Genomic DNA, 20280 nt, shown 5'->3' with positions numbered 1-20280 from the left:
GACATAGTGAGGGCAATGGGGGAGCCTGCCAACGGTGGACACATTGGCTGAATGCGTATCTCAGAGAGTACAAGGCAACTGTCAGTCCGAAATCGGACATGTGTGATTGACATCTCTCCCAACTATCTGCGCCCCCGTACACACTAGACCACTTATTTGCAAGTTCATCTGACTGTATTCTAATGTTCTTACTTTAATGAGCTTTAAGAGAGGTATTTATTTATGCAATAATTCAATGTCCAACCCTTTAGCGGGCCATGCAACATGAACAGGGATAATTGGGATGCCAGAAACTCATATAGACAGCTATTTCAGTGTTTGCCCCTAAACAGTGTAGAGTTTGGCTAACTTAGTGTGATGCTCTATAGGTAATTGGGGGGGGGGGGATTCTGTTTCTATGCACAGACCACATATGTATGAAATCTTACAGGTTAGGGGCGGGCTCATTCAGATGTCAGTGATTTTTCTTGTATGTGTGAGGGAACAGAATCCATTTTGTTCTTATGGTAATTATCTTGGCTAATAACTTTATGAAGTCCTGGAGATCGGATGGCACTGATGGGCGGGGAAGTTTGGTACTTCTTTTCAAACCTCTACTGTTCTTATTGGAGCATAGTTCAGAAAGACCTTGTTCTTTGTCTGTGACCCTATTTAAACTGGTCACATGCGCTAATAAAATAGAAGTCTCCAGTACACCATACTAGGCTGTGCTGTATTGATTTCCCGAGCGCTTGTAAAACAAACCTTATTCATTTGTAGTTCAAATGGCATAGAAGGAGTGATTTCGCTCACATAAGCAAAATGGTCTGAGTTTTATCAGTGTTTTTTTTTTTTTTTATTAGAGTCTCATCAGAACTTGTTCAGTGGGTCAGTTCTATCATCAGAGTTTTGAAAACAGCTTAATAAACTGACTTCACAAGACTTCAATCGTGCTGTGCCAGTGTTCTGGAATGCACTATCCCAAACTATTCAACTTATATGTAGCCCGCATACTTTAAATACACATCTCTTTAGATAGGCCTATCACCTTAACTCACCAACCTAACTCTCCCATGTTCCCTCCAAAATATTACTCAGAATTTGGTTGTCACGATTCCTCTGTGCAGAGGATATTGTAGACTAGAAGATGCACTGCTGCATTTTCCTGAATTACATTCCTGACAGTTACTATTCCTCTGTGCAGAGCATCTTGCCTTTGGAGATGCTCTGCTGCGCCTTCCTGAGTTACTGAGCTAGCAGCTTGTTTGACAGCGCAGGATTCCATGTTGGTGCTAATTACCCAGGTGTTTCACCTTCCTGGTAATTGCTCAGGCTTCTTACTGAGCATGCTTACCCAGAACTTTGCCAGTTGTATTTTCTGGTTCTGCAGTTGTGCTGTTGCCTCTGCTAGTGTTTTGATCTTTGCATTCTGACCCCGGATTGTTATTTAACTCCGCTCTGCCCGCTCCCTGTTCCTGTCGTGATCACCTGTCTATCGACCTCGGACCGTTACCAGACCACATCTCTGTTTTCTCCCTGAACCTATTATGTCCTCTCCTAGATTTCTGACTCTTGGATATAGATCTGATTATGCCTCTGTTTACTCCTTGTGCTCACATGTGTCCTCCCGTTACCAGACCCCGGTTTTCCTGACTACTTCTCCGTCCATTTTGCCCATAAGTAGTGACTGCATCAGACTGGTCCCTCCTATTCATTCTCCATGCACCTGTGACGCTCTGGACTAGCCAGGTAGTCACAGACAGGCTCTTGCACAAACACCCGTCCCCTAACAAGGTAACAGCAGCCAACCTAAAAACCCTGAGTCACCCCTGTCAGGTCTTGACGTTCACACCAGGGGGGCAGAGCCAGGCGGTTGGCCACGCCCACCGAGGAGTTTGGATAGCCTGAGGCAGGAAAACACAACATATCAGTTTTGGTGGTGAAAGAGAGAGGTAGTAAACATCTGTCAGGGATCTGGGTCGTAGCCTGGATACCCTGTGGCCAGGAGGCAGACGGTGGTTGGCGCCTGCAGGAGCCAGGAAGATGGCTGGTGGAACCGTAAGGGACCGGGACAGGGTAGTGGCCCGCCGGTACCGAACCAGGAGGGGTACTCAGACCCAGAACGAGGCCCAGAAACCACTGGACCAAGTCAAATTCACTGATTTGGGTCTGGACCTTAGGTTCTTTCCCACCCAAGTCCCGACTGAAGACAACAGCCCAACGAGGGGGATAGAAAGCCACCGCTCAGGCAGAGAGATCCCACGGGCCAGCGTCTGCGGGCAAACGGGCTCTCCTGGCGCACACAAAGCTGGGGAGCGGACTACAGTCGCTGAGGCATAGGCAGTCAAAATCTACAAAACGAGGTGCAGGAGAAATGCGGGAACCACCGAACCGGGTGGGGGACCAGACGCAGCCGGCTGCGGGCACCGACCACCATCCTTTTGGTTTACCAGAGACTCCGGTGTATCTGTCATAGTGAGTATAACAGTGCCCTCGGGCCGCGCATCACATCGCACTAACACGCCCGCACTTCGCAACCACCGGGCCCCGGGACCATCACCCCCTGCCCACGGAGGGGTCAACACCAGGCTGCACAACACCGTCCCCGGGAGCCTAGTTAATGGCAGTGGTGGTGTCCACACTCACCACAACCCGTGGGTGGCGTCACGAACTTAAATCTCTAAACACCACAGCCCCGGCCATGAACCTCCCCCACCGAAACCCCTCACATAGCGCCAACATCCCCTTGCAGAGCGAAGTGACCCTCGGGTCTGGAGGCGCCTGAGCCACCCACCGACGAGCCCGTATCCGAGCGGTTCGGCTGCAGCCGAGCCTCAGGGCGGTACACACCCAATAGCACTTGGTGCTAGTAGCTACACCTGGACAGATACAGGCTAATGACCAGATCATGCAGCTATATATGAAAACGCTTATTTATTATATCATTGGCTGGACCATATATGACAAGCACATTCTACCTCTACCTATTATTTCTCCCTCTTATTTCCTTATAAATTGTAGCTGATGAGCAGGATCCTCACACCTCTTGTAGCTGCTGAACTTGTGTTACTTTGTAATGTCTTTATTATGTGTACATGTCACACTTAATTGAAAAGGGCTATATAAATAAAATTATTATTATTATTTAAACTCTAATGGGTACGAGTTTTATCTGTGAAAAACATAGAACTTGTATGAAAAAGACTGACTTCAGAATGAGCCCTAAAAGAACTTCAGTGTCGGCACCTTTCCAGTGGTATCAGCACTGGACCAGTCTCTGAGACATGGCCACGGAAAGGAATGCTGAAACCCGACCACCACTGAACGAGGCACAGGACTCCCCTGACATGTCCAAAAAACACCTTTTATAATTCTCACTCTCCATAAGTTTATTGACACCATCCGGTCCGATGGGCATTGTTGGTCCTTGCTCAGCGCCTCCTCTTTTTCCACAATTGCATCCTCTTTAGTGTTGAGCAAGTAGTTGACTATTCGTACTCGCTATGCGGTTAGTGAGTACTGTCCGCTACTCACATATTTGTTATGAGTAGCGGGCCCAGTGTAAGTCAATGGGAAATACTCGCTAAGTAGCGAGTAACCTGAAAGCCGTACTTTTCGTGCGAGTAGCGAATAGTACAGCTTTTGGGTTACTCGCTTACTTAAGCGGGCTTTACACGCTGCGATATCGGTCCCGATATTGCCAGCGTGGGTACCCGCCCCCATCTGTTGTGCGACACGGGCCAGTCGCAACATCGCCCAGACCCGTCACACATACCTACCTGTCCGGTGACATCGCTGTGACCGGCGAACCGCCTCCTTTCTAAGGGGGCGGTCCCTGCGGTGTCACAACGACGTCACTGAGCGGCCGCCCAATAGCAGCGGAGGGGCGGAGCTGAGCGGGACGTAACATCCCGCCCACCTCCTTCCTTCCGCATAGCGGCCGGGATGCAGGTAAGGAGAGCTTCCTCGTTCCTGCGGAGTCACGCGGAGCGATGTGTGCTGCCGCAGGAATGAGGAACAACCTCGTTACTGCTGCAGTAACGATTTTTGAGATGGGACCCCCATGTCACCGATGAGCGATTTTGCACGTTTTTGCAACGATGCAAAATCGCTCATCGGTGTCACACGCAACGGAATCGCTAATGCGGCCGGATGTGCGTCACCAATTCCGTGACCCCAACGAGTTCGCATTAGCGATGTCGTAGCGTGCAAAGCCCCCTTTAGCCAGTATTTTCCATTGACTTACATTGCGCCCGCTATTCATAACGAATATGTGAGTAGTGGACAGTAATCGCTAACAGCATAGCGAGTGCAAATAGTCAACTACTCGCTCAACACTAGCCCTCCTGCCTCAATTGATGACGCATCTAATCATCCATACATCACTGTACATCTCATGCCTGCACAGGTGCACGAGCAACACCCATTAGTAAACAAGCAAATGAGGCTTGGAATTATGTGAAGCAGCCATTTTTTAATTACATCAATTATATAAATATTATTTACCACCACATGTGCTTGTTACATTTTCGGATGAGCAGCAATAAACATGTAATAATTAGAGAATTATACCAAAGGGACTTTTCCAGCCTTATGTCATCAGTTTGACCTGACCTTGTATGTGTACGACTGGATCATTATCTGCTCATTGTGTAACAAGCATCCAGAAAACTCTCATTGGTGAGTATGTGCCATCATGAAGGCATCTCTAATGTTTGCCTTTGGTTGTAAGGGCGTCTTATATTCTGCTTCTTAAGCTGGGGTCACACATTGCGATGCAGCCTCGATAACGACGGGCGACCTGACCTTATCAGTATCGCTGCTGCGTCGTTACATGGTCGCTGGTGAGCTGTCAAACAGGCAGATCTCACCAGCGACCAGTGACCAGCCCCCAGCCAGCAGCGATGCGTGGAAGTGATGCTGCGCTTGGTAACTTAGGTAAATATCGGGTAACCAAGGAAAGCACTTCTCTTGGTTACCCGATATTTACCTTAGTTACTAGCGTCCGCCGCTCTCACGCTGCCAGTGCCGGCTCCCTGCTCTCCTAGCCAGAGTACACATTGAGTTATTTACCCGATGTGTACTCCAGCTACGTGTGCAGGGAGCCGGCACTGGCAGCGTGAGAGCACACCGCTTAGCGCTGGCTCCCTGCACACATAGCTGGAGTACACATCGGGTAATTAACCCGATGTGTACTCTGGCTAGGAGAGCAGGGAACAGGGAGCCGGCACTGGCAGCGTGAGAGCGGGACGCTAGTAATTAAGGTAAATATCGGGTAACTAAATAAAGGGCTTCCCTTGGTTACCCAATGTTTATCTTGCTTACAGCTTACCGCAGGCTGCCAGAAGCCGGCTTCCTGCTCGCTTCAGTTCATCGCTCTCTTGCTGTCACACACAGCGATGTGTGCTTCACAGCGGGAGAGCGATGAGCAAAAAATGAAGCAGGACATTCAGCAACGACCGGCGACCTCACAGCAGGGGCCAGGTCATTGCTGGATGTCACACACAGCGACAGCGACGGGACGTCGCTCTTACGTCACAGAAAATGGTGACTTAGCAGCGACGCCGTTGTCGCCGTCGCTGTGTGTGACACCACCTTTACATCTGTTCAATTTACATCAGATCTTCTTCAGAGATCCACCACCTGCCCATTGTGGTGTCAGTAACTTAAGGGTGCTTTTCACGCTGCGACATCGCTAACGATATATCGTCGGGGTCACGTCGTTAGTGACGCACATCCGGCGCCGTTAGCGACATCGCAGCGTGTGACACCAATGAGCGACGATCAACGAGCGCAAAAACGTGAAAAATCGTTGCTTGTTGACACGTCGTTCATTTCCTTACTATCGTTGCTGCTGCAGGTACGATGTTCGTCGTTCCTGCGGCATCACACATCGCTGTGTGTGACACCGCAGGAACGACGAACATCTCCTTACCTGCGTCCACCGGCAATGAGGAAAGAAGAAGGTGGGCGGCATGTTCCGGCCACTCATCTCCACCCCTCCTCTGCTATTGGACAACTGCCGTGTGATGTCGCTGTGATGCCGCACGAACCGCCCTCTTTGAAAGGAGGCGGATCGCCGGCCAGAGCGACGTCGCAGGGAAGGTAAATCCGTGTGACGGGTGTTCGTGATGTTGTGCGCCACGGGCAGTGATTTGCCTGTGATGCACAACCGACAGGGGCGGGTACGCTCGCTAGCGATATCGGTACCAATATCGCAGCGTGTAAAGTACCCTTTACTCTATTCTATTCTATTCCAGATATCCCACCCATATGTATGTAGTAACAATTAAATCTCATGAAACCGATATCACCAAGATCAGCTGTAATAGATTTTCCAATCAAGTCAGTTATTATCTTCACCGTGTCCAGTTGCTAGTACCAATGATATAGTAAACGTGCACCCTGTGAGGGCCTTCCGTGTCTGTATGGATTATAATAATTAAAATTTTCTTATATTGACCCAATGATGATGATTGATTTTTTTTTTTTACTATTTAGTCAGTTTTCTTTTTTTTCTTTTGGCTCAGTTTAATTTTTTATTTATTTGTTTTTTGTATTTTTTTTTTTACAATTTTGTACTATATATAGTAAAAAAGTGTAACATTATCAAAATGAGGCAAAGAGAAAAAAATAATTGATAAAATGGTGAAACAAATTCATTTTTAATTATTTAATATTTTTATTTTACAGTAAAATAAATACTTATTTTCAGTCATTTTCAGACATCACAATGACTCACTGCCTATTTCAATTATACGTATATTTGTATTCTATAACATGGATTGTATGATCTACCATTCTGGCCCCTTTCTGGCAAGTCTACCTTTCCTGATGTAATGTTCCCCATCCTGGTCTAATGTATTCTTTCTGAGCCCCTTCCTGACATAATGTTTACTTTTCCTATTATAATGTCCTGATATAATGTCCTTTATCCTGGTCCCCTTCCTGGCATAATGTCTACCTTTCCTAGTACAATGTCTCTCATTGCACTCTGACCAATGTTAGTCAATGAGGGAGAGCAGTTGGTCAGCTTTTTTCCTGTTGCCTTGCCTGGATTACTTGTTTTTCACTGCAAGCGGCTGACCGTAGGCCGAGCACTACGCGTACCCGAGCACAGAAATGCTTACTTGAGTGGTTTGCATACGTCAAGCACATGAACTCTAAACTTGAACACTGATTTTTTTTTGTAAATTCTGTGTTTGGTACGAACAACAAACTTTAAAGTCGCTTATCTCTAGTGTCATACCTTGCTAAGCTTCTGCATACCACTCACCTATTTTTCCCTGCTCCCTCCCAAGGGAGTAAAGGGGCACAAAAGCAAGGAAACACACAAGGAATCCAGGCAAGGCAACAGGTGTGACAGGGCTCCAAGATTTTTTCCAGTTGGAAGCTGCAATGGTTCTAAAGAAACAAACACCTCTGTAGTGGTCAGAATAGAATTTCTATATCCGGCATGGAGTGAAGCCAAGGGTGGGTATATATAGTGGAAGGATGAGATAATCACAAGCTGCAGCTGAAATGAAAGCTAAGAGAATTCTCAGCCAGCAGGTAAATGGCCCTTAACCCCTTCAGCATAGAAAAGAAAGTACTGTTCATCAGTAAAACAACAAAGTGAGGCTGACTGGACCACGGTCACCTCGGGAGTACAACCTGTTACCAGTAAAGGTAAAAGAAAACTACCAATCTGTGTCGTCTGGTTACTGTCTGCGCCCTCAGCCCTGCACCCCAACGCACCTCCATCATCTTCCTGGGGCCCGCTCCACCTGTGGGGAGCAGAAACATCCCAGCTGCTACTACCATCTGCCCTGGAGGACAGCAACAGCAGCGGTGGCTATTCCCTGGCCGCATACTGCAGGTGACGTTACAAAATCAAACCTCCATTAACAACCCCCCCTTTATTGTACACCTCAGGGCCACGAAAATGGGCAAAAGGGGCCACCCGGTGACATCCCCAGACTCGACATCACCAGGCCTAGCGATGAGTAATTTAACCCCTGCCCCGTGGGTGCTACAACTGCAGCACACTCATGACAAAAAACCTATAAAATTTCTTATCACTATTTTTTCCTGCAGTCACAAATAAAGAAATTTAAAAAAATAGGCAAATTTACTATTGTTGCATAAGGAGAGTCCGATCTATGAAAATATAAAAACATTAAATATTTTATAGGAAAAAATAATCGACATGCAGCTTCTGGTTGTTACACTTACTACAATAAATACATAAAAAGTGATCAAAATGTTATGTACCCCCAAATGGTACCAAAAAAACCTAAAGCTCTGTGCCCTAAAAATAAGTCCTCATACAATAGAAAGATTTAAAAAGTTTTTGTTTGTTTTGACCTGAAGAATCCCATTGCCAAGTAACTCATGGCCAGATGAGATTTATGTATGCAGAATTATTTTACTGTCCTAGGGCTTCACATCACATAGACGATATTCCCTCCACGGATCATGAACTAGTTTGTGTGGGTGCGTCCTGCTTTGTATCGAGGTCAGGGTGTGAGAACTAATAAGAGCCATTCTAATGATCGCTCTACATGTATTATTCATGAGCATCGATTAATACTTATTACATTATGCGTCTCATCTTCTTCTAACTTTTGTACATATTTATTTTTTTGTCCAAAAGCATCATACATGAAATAACAGTGAATAATGCCCTACATTTACTAAGGTTGTTGCCCCAGAAAATTAGGCGCATGTGTGCTGCCCCGGCGCAGACCGGGGTGCTCGGATCCCAGGTGGTCGTGGCTGGAGGGTTCTGGACCCGGGCTCGCTCCGATCCTTGAAAGGGGATTATGTACAGGGGAGAAGTTCGTGATGCCACCAGCGGGTTGCGGTAATGGGAGTACCGCCGCTGGTGTAGGAGTACCGGGGCAGATGGTAGGGAGCAGCAAGGTGTCAGTCCCTCCGCAGGTATGGAAAACCCCGGCCTCTGGGGTGTTGGTGGGATGTTTGGGAGCACAGGGTAGCCAGGTTAATCACTGCGGGTAGTCGTGGTGCTGGATGAGGATTATAAAGCAGACACTCACACTGATGATAAACCAAAGTCTCTGTGCATCACAGTCTCTACAGGGGAGACCGTCCAGGTGTCCGCTCCCACCAGTGTCACTGGGTAATCCAGAGCCACCTCCATGCACAAGTTAGTTCTCTGTGTGGCCCCTCGGCTTGAAGCTGTTGGGGCCCCGCTCACTATGTTTCTAGTGTAGCTGTGCTCTTGATGGCTGGCACTTGGGATTTTAGTGGGCCGCATTACTGGAAAGTCCTATTCCCCGCGGTGTGCTGTCGCCTCCAATCTCTGAGCTCTTAGGGAAGTTCATAAAGAGACTCTCCCTCCCAAGTTAATTATCAGGATGTTGAACTGGCTCCTGACCTAGGGTCCTGTACCCCGTCGTGCTCGGTACCGGTCAGTTCTTTTGGGTTTCTGATGCCGACAGTCCTCCTAGACTATATCCGTCGCGACCTTCCAATGTGACTGCCACAGGTCCCCGACTCCTCTGGTCCCGGATCACCGTCTGTGACTCAACCTTGGTCTAGCTCCCCGGGAGCTACTACTCCCCAGCTCCTCACTCTTTGAGGGCTCTCACTCAACTCCTCTTTCTTCCCTCCCACCAGTCTGCCTGACCCCTAGGTGGGTGGCCCTATTCCAGCTTGACCAACCCACTGGTGTGTCTGACAGGTCATGATCTGAGGTGTGATTGGGATTTGTGGTGCTGATGGTAGTGACACCGGTTTCTTAGGAACCTGGAACCATGGGGGGTAGGCCCTGCACCCTGGGTAAGGATTGCAGTACCCTGTGGCTCCCTGATATATTCAGGGGCGCGACACATGATACATCTTATTTGGAGCAAAACAGTTCACTATTGATTTGAGCAAAAAGTTTCTATTTTGCAAGTCATAAAATACGCCAGATTTATTATAAGAGGGTCAAATTATTTGTGTAAAGTAAAATTTGGGAGTAGGAGAAAGTGTCGACTTTATGCAAATGTGATAAATTTGGCAGATTTTGGATTACCTGGGCTAAGCTTATGCTGCCAGGATACAGTCACAAGTTGTGGATTTTGTGGAAGTTTTCCTTCTCATCTGAAATGAACACATTCAGAGGACTAGATCTGATTTTCAGTCTCAGAATTTTCTACAACAAAATCTGCAGGGTAGGAATTCACACTAAGGAGTACTTTGCACACTACGACATCGCAAGCTGATGCTGCGATGCCGAGCGCGATAGTCCCCGCCCCCGTCGCAGCTGCGATATCATTGTGGTAGCTGCCGTAGCGAATATTATCGCTACGGCTGCTTCACATGCACTCACCTGTCCTTATTAAGGGGGCGGGTCGTGCGGCGTCACTGCGACGTCACACGGCAGGCGGCCAATAGGAGCGGAGGGGCGGAGATGAGCGGGATGTAAACATCTCGCCCACCTCCTTCCTTCCGCATAGCCGACGTGAGCCGCGGTGACGCAGGTAGGAGATGTTCCTCGCCTCTGCGACTTCACACACTGCGATGTGTGCTGCCGCTGGAGCGAAGAACAACATCGGACCGTCGCTTCAGCGTAATTATGGAATTCGCCGACGCTACACCAATGATACGATTACGACGCTTTTGCGCTCGCTAATCGTATCATCTAGGATTTACACACTATGATGTCGAGAGCGACGCAGGAAGTGCGTCACTTTCGACATGACCCCACCGACATCGCACCTGCGATGTCGTAGTGTGCAAGGTACCCCTAAGTTCTCATAACCACGACCGATTTTCTTGTCCGAGTGCTATCCATGGTTTTGATAAATAGCGCTCCTGTCTATGGTAGTCTATGAGGCTGTGCACATGTACAATTTTTTGTTTGGTCAGAGGGAAAGGAGCGAATTTTGATCCGAATGTTGGATCAAAAGTGTCAAGGAAGGTCTTTGGGTCTGTGGAAAAAAAATTGGTCCACACTCCGATGACATCCAAGTGCAGTCTGATTTTTACAGACTGACTAAATGGAGACGGTGGAGGACCATTTTTTTTTCTCCATGTCCGAGAAAAACTATGATAAAAGTCTTAGAATAAGCAGAACATTTTACTCGGGTTTGGAGAAAATGGTCATGTGAACCAGAGGCGTAGCTAAAGGTTCTGCTCAGAGACAGCGAAACTTCTGAGTGGGCCCCTAACCAGGTAATCATATTTACAACTATTGTCACACCCTACGAGCTTGTGTAGATGCCCATATTTTTGTTCCAAGTGCGGTCTGACAAAAAAATCGATTACACTCGGACAATTGTTATCCAATGGGGCAGAGCACATGTTCGATTTTGTCCTCGGACCAAGTGGTCTGAGAAAATAAAATTGCAGCAGGCAAGCGCACATAGATGCAGTTAAGCGTAGTGGCAGGGCCTGTAGTTGGCATTCATGCTGCCCTAAGCACTTAAATTGATTACACCCCCGACGAGTAAGTCAGACTAAAACCTCATGCAGATGTGGCCAGAAGTATGTAAATCATACACTTGTGGTCAGATGACGACCTGCTCTCACCGCCGGCACTGGCAAACCCTGACAGCGCGCTGTGCACATGCTATGAGGATTCACTAATCTGCAGTCACAGGCCAAAAAAGACTGCCGATCGGCTTCATATAACCAAACGGTGACAATTATTAAAGGGAATCTGTCACCAGGTTTGTCCACCTAATATGAGAGCAGCATAACATAGGGATAGAGACCCTGATTCCAGAGATGTGTCACTTATTGGGCCACACAGTGTTGTTTTGATAAGATTATTGATTAATCAGCAGTATATTATCATTACAGGACTACTTGGCGTGCTGCGGGCAGTCCAGCATATTCATCAGCTCTGTATAACTGCTAGATCTGCCACAGAGAAAACACTTATTGTAACAAAATGACAGCAAACAACTCAGTAAGCTGTGCCCGCACGATCGCCACCGGGAGCTCGGCTTAAATGATAGCTGAGCTCCGGCTGTCCCAGCCCCATAAATACTGTGATCAATCAGGGGTTTCATCTGTATCATGTCATTTGGACATTTAGACAGAAACCCTGATGTAAGTGCTCAGCGAATAGCACAGGATAAATGTGATCTAATATTTTATGTAAAATGTTCCCAATAAAAGCTTCAACTCAATCCCCACAAAAAATAAGTCACCACTCAGATCCATCAACTGTCAATGGAAATTAGGAGAGGATCCCAAGTTACTGGTAACACAAAGGCTGTGTAAAAAGGGAATTCTCCCTCCCAACCCCAAAAGAAATCCAACAAAATCTAAGTTACCAAATGCAAATGGGATTATGGGGTCTTTGTCCCCAGAAGCATGAGCTGGGCGCACTCTATGGGCACTATAATGTACATGCACTACAATGTACAAGAACTACAATGTAAGAGTACTAGAATGACAGATTTACAACTGTCATGCCGGCGTCACACGGTACGATATATCGGGTGATATGTTGTCGGGGTCACGTCGTTAGTGACGCACATCCGGCATCGTTAGAGATGTCGTACCATGTGACCCCTCCGAACGAGCAAAAATACTCACCATATTGTTGCTCGTTGACACGTCGTTCATTTTCAAAATGTCGGTCCTCCTTCTGTGCTCCGGTTGTTCATTGTTCCTGAGGCAGCACATATCGCTACGTGTGACACAGCTTACTTGCGTCCCGCCGGCAATGCGGAAGGAAGGAGGTGGGCGGGATGTTACGTTCCACTCATCTCCGCCCCTCCGCTACTATTGGCCGGCGGCTGTGTGACAACGCTGTGACTCCGAACGTCCCTCCCCTTTCAGGAAGTGGATGTTCGCCTCCCACTGCGAGGTCGTCCGGGACGTATGTGTGACGGGGGATTAATGACTTTGTGCGCCACGGGCAACTAATTGCACAAACGACGGGGGCGGGTACGATTGCTCGTGCGATCGCACGATAGATCATCCCGTGTGATGCCGGCCTCACTCAATAACATCCATTGCTGCTTGTTTCTGGAAAACACCCCGTTGCTACGCTAGTAGATAAATACCCAGAAGGGTGTAATTTCCAAAATATGGACACTTGAGGGAGATTCTGCTCTTCTGGAAATTATGGGCTCTGTATATGGAATCCGCAAACTATTCTAGGAACATCTGCGTTACATAGTTACATAGTAACTAAGGTTGAAAAAAGACCTAGGTCCATCTAGTTCAACCTTCCTCCACCAGTTCTACATTTAGTCACTAAGTCATTTATAACCAACAATGTTGTGTGTACTGAGGAAATCATCCATCCCTGATATAAAAGCTGTTCTAGTATCTGCCATTACTACCTCTTGTGGTCGGCATTCCACAGTCTGACTGCTCTAACTGTAAAGAACCCTTTCCTATTTAGCTGTCGGAATCGCTTTTCTTCCCCTTGCAGTATATGCCCCCTGGTCCTTAGTATTGTCTTTGGAAGAAATAAGTCATGTGCCAGTCCTTTATATTGACCACACATGTATTTATACATATAAATGAGATCTCCTCTGAGACGTCTTTTTTCTAAGCTAAACAGATCTAAGTTTTTCAACCTCTCATCATATGGGAGGCCTCCATTCCTTGTAGTAGTCTAGTTGCCTGCCTTTGAAGTGACTCTAACTTCTGAATGTCCTTCTTAAAATGTGGAGCCCAAAAATGGATCCCATATTCCAGATGTGGCCTTATATGGGATTTATAGAGGGGTAACAATACGTTGGGATCACGGGATCTAATCTCTCTTTTTATATACCCTAGAATCTTGTTTGCTTTAGCAGCTGCTGCTTGACATTGAGTGCTGCTGCTCAGCTTATTTGTAATGAGAATACCCAAGTCCTTCTCCTGTTCTGTAGTCCCGAGTTTACTTCCATTTAATGTATACGCAGTTATAGGATTACTCCGTCCTAGGTGCATTACTTTACATTTATCAACATTAAATCTCATTTGCCAAGTCTCTGCCCATTCTGACATCTTATCCAGATCTTTTTGTAATATTGTACTATCAAGGTCAGTTTTTAATATCCTACATAGTTTGGTGTCATCAGCAAAGACTGACACTTTACTATCAATCCCATCCACAAGGTCATTAATAAAGAGATTAAAAAGAATCGGTCCTAGCACAGATCCCTGCGGCACCCCACTGCTGACTATGGCCCATTTAGAGAATGTACCATTTATGACTACTCTTTGTTTCCTATCTTTTAGCCAATTCCTTACCCAGTTGCATATAGTTTCCCCTAGTCCTTGCTTCTGGAGCTTTAGTATAAGGCTATTATGTGGTACAGTATCAAATGCCTTTGCAAAGTCCAAATAAATCATAGCTGCATTACCAATATCCAGGTTTGCACTTACCCCCTCATAGAACCCCAACAGGTTGGTTAGATACGACTTATCTTTCATGAATCCATGATGTCTGTCAGTTATTATATTATTTTCTGCAACAAATTTTTGCATGTCATCCCTTAAAATGCCCTCAAAAACTTTGCATACTACTGATGTCAGGCTTACTGGACGGTAGTTGCCTGGATCTACCCTCTTACCTTTCTTAAATATCGGTACCACATCAGCAATCCTCCAATCCTGAGGCACCAACCCTGTTACAAGCGAGTCTAAAAAGATGAGATACAGCGGTCTGTCAATTACGGAGCTCAATTCCCTCAATATTCGTGGATGAATGCCATCTGGCCCGGGGGATTTGTCAATGTTTAATTTACTCAGACGCAGGCATACTTCTTCTTGTGTTAAATTAATTATATCGGGTGGTGAACTTTGAACTTTGATTTTTCACTTGTTGAATGATCCCTGGTACAGTCAGTTCCTTGGTGAACACAGATGAGAAATGCCTATTTAATATCTCAGTCTTTTGTTTGTCCTCTATAACTAACTTGTTATTATATTTTAAGGGGCCAATACTATCCTTTGTTTTCCTTTTGCCATTAATGTATTTATAAAAGATTTTGGGATTTATTTTAATGTCATTGGCGATTTTTGTTTCAGTAGCTAGTTTTGCTTGTTTGATTTCTTTTTTGCATTTCCTATTGATATCTTTATACTCCTGAAATGCTATTTCTGTATTCTCAGCCTTCAAGATTTTAAATGCCCTTTGTTTTTGTTTTATTATACTTTGTACAGTCTTATTTATCCATAGTGGTTTCTTTTTATTCCGGGACATTTTATTACCAGAGGGTATAAGTGTTTTACAGGACTCTAGCAGTATATCTTTAAACTTTCCCCATCCGATATTTTCACAAATAAATAGAAAAAAATTAGCCTAAATTTACTATTAACATAAAGTACAATGTGTCACGGTAAAACAATCTCAGAATCAATGGGATATGTTAAAGCACATAAACTGACACTCCGACTCGGACTGGCCCACAGGAGAGCCGGAGAATTCCCCGGTGGGCCCCTCTGCAGTAATGTGTCACTTACCCCTAAACATGATCAGTAGTTGGCACAATACACTTGTTTCATTATGTTCAGACCCAGAAAACATCTCATCATTCATTTTATAAACTACCCGGTATATTATTATATAGAAACACGTGTATATTTGTGAGTGTAATATATCCATGTGGTTGATCAGTGGGACCTCAGAGTCAGTGTTACTGCCCCAGTCTGACAAATCTAATATCTTATCCAAAATGGTCAATATTTAACTTAACTTTGCACTCTTTCCGAAAATCCAGCCACGCAAATCATAGAAAAATGTCAGTGATGTGTCCACAGCTGTATAATGACATTAATTTTTCCCTCCCGGTTTGTTCATGGGTTTACGGATTGATATCTGTTATAATAATTCTCTTTCCTTCTTTTTTTTTTTTTTCTTCAATGAACAAAGCGATAACTTCACAAGAGAAGGACACAGCACCACCTACTGTCACAGAGGTACCGGAAAAAGTTGTATTGAGAGTTGTGAATTTACCATTGCAATCATTCATGTTTGGTTTTTTTAGATCTGTACCTCCATATACTAAAAAATAAAAACTCAAAATTTCCAGGTTTCTTTTTTCTTTTTTTTTATGTTATGTAAAAACTATAACAAATCTTTATTAGTGAAAATACCCAGTGACATTCAGGAGGTCCTCTTTACATGAGCATGGCACGTATCTTGTCCCACTGAGAAGACGTCCCACTATGTACACTATGACAATGCCATGGACAGTGATGCTCATGGTGCGCTCTCCCTACGGACCTGGATGGAGGTTTTGGGGAAATACATATAAGTATACGCTGAAGGTTATTATTTTTATATCACACCTTGTAATGATAATCTAGCAATGTCCACATTTTGCTATTTCCATTTCAAGAAGACAGTAAGGCTGTGTGCCCACGCCTGCGTGTTGCATGCTTTTATGCTACGTTTAGAACTACACCATCGCTTCATGCGTCCTGCGTCCCCAGCACAATCTATGAAGAATGTGCATAATCCAACCGCACGTTGCTTTTGAGAGCGCAGTGTTTCGGATGCTGAAATTTTGATTCAAATCTCTGCGTTCTAAAAAGCAACATGTCACTTCTTTTGTGCGTTCCGGATGCATTTCTCACTCTGTCTATGGCAGAGCAAGCATCCAGAACGCATCAATTCTGCATTCAACAATGCATCCAGAACGCAGATTTTCGGCTGCGTTCTGAAACGCACGACTACTGCGGAAGATTTGGCACGGCAGAACACAGACGTGCGCACATACCCTAAGGCTCTGTGTACACGTTGCGTTTTTGCCATGTTTTTCCCCTGTGTTTTTGCTGGCAGATTTGTGAAAATCTGCAAGGAAATCCTTATGCCAGCAAAGTCAATGAGAATCCTGAAGTGTAGTGCACACATTGCGTTTTTTTCCCTTGCACATTTGGTGGCAGAAAAAATCTGCAGCATGTCAATTTTTTCTGCATTTTTGGCTGCATTTTTACCATTGAAAGACGCATACAAATACGACAAAATGCCTAAAAAAGCGCTGCAAGAGCACCCGTTTTTGCCTTAGCATTTTACCTGCCAGGAGATGCATGTTTGGTGCAGAAATTTCTGCAATCAAATCTGCAATGTGTGCACATAGAGAGAGGGGAGCCAGCACGATCTGAAAATGGCATGCATCATATAGAAAGTGCAAATTCACAGATTTATTCCAACTGTACTGTAATATAAATGAGATTTTTAGCAAATAATTGATCAATTCTTTGAGCCACCCCTGCCAACGTCACGGCAAATCTCAATAGGGGGGTCCTACTCTATATTCTGTATTTCATGTGCCAAGCGGCCTCCTAGATAAAGTTAAAAGCAGAACCATAATGGAGCACACATACCTGTAACCTGTATATATAACCGCTTCTATGTTGCAAAAGAGGCAATTGTGGATAGAGGCCACATAGATAGAGGATAAATACGACAAAATGCCTAAAAAAAGCGCTGCAAGAACACCCGTTTTTGCCTTAGCATTTTACCTGCCAGGAGATGCATGTTTGGTGCAGAAATTTCTGCAACCAAATCTGCAATGTGTGCGCATAGCCTACAGTGGGCTTTACACGCTACGAGATCGCTACAGCAATCTCATTGGGGTCACGGAATTGGTGACGCACATCCGGCCGCTGTAGCGATGCCGTTGTGTGTGACACCTATGAGCGATTTTGCATCGTCGCAAAATCGCTCATCGGTGACATGGGGATCCATTCTCAAATATCGTTACTGCAGCAGTAACGAAGTTGTTCCTCGTTCCTGCGGCAGCACACATCGCTCCGTGTGACACCGCAGGAACGAGGAAGCTCCCCTTACCTGCCTCCCGGCCACAATGCGGAAGGAAGGAGGTGGGCGGGATGTTCGTCCCGCTCATCTCCGCCCCTCCACTTCTATTGGGCGGCAGTTCAGTGACGCTGCTGTGACGTCGCTGTGACGCTGAACGAACCGCCCCCTTAGAAAGGAGGCGGTTCACCGGTCACAGCGACGTCGCAGGGAAGGTAAGTAGTGTGATGGGTCCGGGCGATGTTGTGCGACACGGGTGGCGATTTGCCCGTGTCCCACAACAGATGGGGGCGGGTACGCACGCTGGCGATAATGGTACCAATATCGCAGTGTGTAAAGCAGCCTTTAGGATATGTGCACATAGCCTAAAGATATGTGCACACAGTGCGTTTTTATCATTTTTTTATGCATTTTTGAATGCAATTTTGTTACCTACGGTATCTGCATGCAAATCCTTATACCATCAAAGTATAAAAATCCTGAAGTTTTGTGCACATGTTGCTTTTTATGCCCTTGCAGATTTGGTGCAGAAATAAATCTGCTGTATGTCAATTCTTTCAGCGTTTTTGCAGCATTTTCCCACCCCAAAATGCCCAGAAAATGCCTGGAAAAATTGCATAAAAAATGCACCAAAAACACATGCAATAAACACATCAAAAACATAGCAAAAATGTGACAACAATTGCTGCAAAAACAGTACTATCTATTTTTAGCAGCAGCAGTCTCACTACCCCTTTACATATTTTTAATTCTCTTTGGGCATTATATCCCTTCTAGTTGGTGAGTACTAATTTTGGTTTTAATTTTGGATTTTTTTACTGTCTACTATTTTACTGTCTATTATATTTAAACCACTATTGGTAGTATTGTTTACAACATGTACTTGCTTTTAATCAATAACAATACTACCAATAGTGGTTTAAATATAATAGACAGTAAAATAGTAGACAGTAAAAAAAATCCAAAATTAAAACCAAAATTAGTACTCACCAACATAAGGTCTTTTTGCATCTTTTTTTGGCCTTTATGAATTATTTAATTACTATTCTTGTACATTTTGAAAAAAAACATAACATATATGAAGTAAATATCTGTGCTTTCTTGACAATACCAACCACTATTTTTTCAGGATGTGTTTTTTTCAACTTCATATTCTGATTTTCTTGCTGAATATTTTAGAGTACATTATCTGTATTGTCTATGTGATACACACGTGTATAAAGTGGAGTGGCTAAATCCCCACTTTTTTGTATTCAAAATGTCTTAAAAATATTTTTATCCTTTGAAATTTTCTCAATAAAAATTATTCATTTTATTTTGGCTATTTACTCTGGTTACTTTATTGGTATTTAGATGGAGAAATAGTGCAGAAATTTTTGCAACCAAATACTCAGTGTACATAGCCTTAAAATGAAAAATGAAATCCTTCTTGATTTAAATATTTTTTTTTTTTATATAATAATTATAAGGGCAGTAGAATTGAGAAAAGGTAACATGGGGAAACAAGAGGGGGAAAAAAGGGAAGAATATAATGGGATGAAAATAAAAGGGGGAAAAAAGAAAAGCGGTCTACATATGACGGATCAGTTTACCTTACATATTTAAATAACAAGACAATCTGAAAGAACAAATAACATTATATCAGATGAGTAAAACCAAAATAATAAAACAACTTGGTAAAAACAAAAAGTATATTAATCCGTGGACTCATTTATACATAAATTCTGTGTGAAAACTGGGATCCAAGGCTTCCACTTTTTAGAGTATTTTTTAAACTTTTTCTCTCTTAAGGCAACATTGTACTCAAATGTATCGAGTACTAATAATCTACTATTTCCGTGGATGTAGGAGGTAAAGGTTGTTTCCATTAGATGCTATTAAGTGTTTAATAGTTAAAAGGATGTGGCATATGATATGTGTAAACTTATAGGTATGGTTTCCAGACCCATTAAAAAGAAGCTTAGCTGAGGATTAAGGCCTAAGACACACGGCATGAAAATCGGAGCGAGTGGAATGCGATAAACATTGCATTCTACTCGGACCAATATTAGCCTATGTGCCAGCACCCATGAGCGATTATTATCTCAGCCCTAATCGGACCAAGAAAACAGTCGCAGCATTCTGCGGGTGCAATGCAATCTTTGTTTCTCTTTCACTCATTCAAGTGTATGTGTCGCGGGCGGGGAGGAGGGTGTCAGCACACCGCGCTCGCCCCCTTCTGCTCGGGTCCGGCGGCCGCTGCTCAGTGGTGGCTCAAGCCGTAGGCCGGATCCCGGGGGTTTCTCGAGCGACACTCCTCGCCCGTGAGTGAAAGGGGTTTGTTGGGTGCGGGGATGGTTATAGTTCGTGACGCCACCCACGGTTGTGGTGATTTCACCACCGCTGCTCAATGCGGGGGTCCCGGGGATGGTGATGCGGAGCAGCCAGGTGTTGTGTTGCCCCTCCGTGGGCAGGGGCTGGTGATCCCGGGCCCGGTGATGGTTTGAGAGGTGCGGGGCCTGGTGGGCGCAGGGACGCGGGGGCAGCGCTGTGCCTTGCGGCACTGTGGTACTCACTCAGCCTGAGACACGGACACAGTTTGTACGGTAAACCAA

This window comes from Anomaloglossus baeobatrachus, chromosome 6 (assembly GCF_048569485.1).
Source record: "Anomaloglossus baeobatrachus isolate aAnoBae1 chromosome 6, aAnoBae1.hap1, whole genome shotgun sequence".
Classification (NCBI taxonomy): domain Eukaryota; kingdom Metazoa; phylum Chordata; class Amphibia; order Anura; family Aromobatidae; genus Anomaloglossus; species Anomaloglossus baeobatrachus.
Note: the sequence above shows the minus strand (reverse complement) of the source record.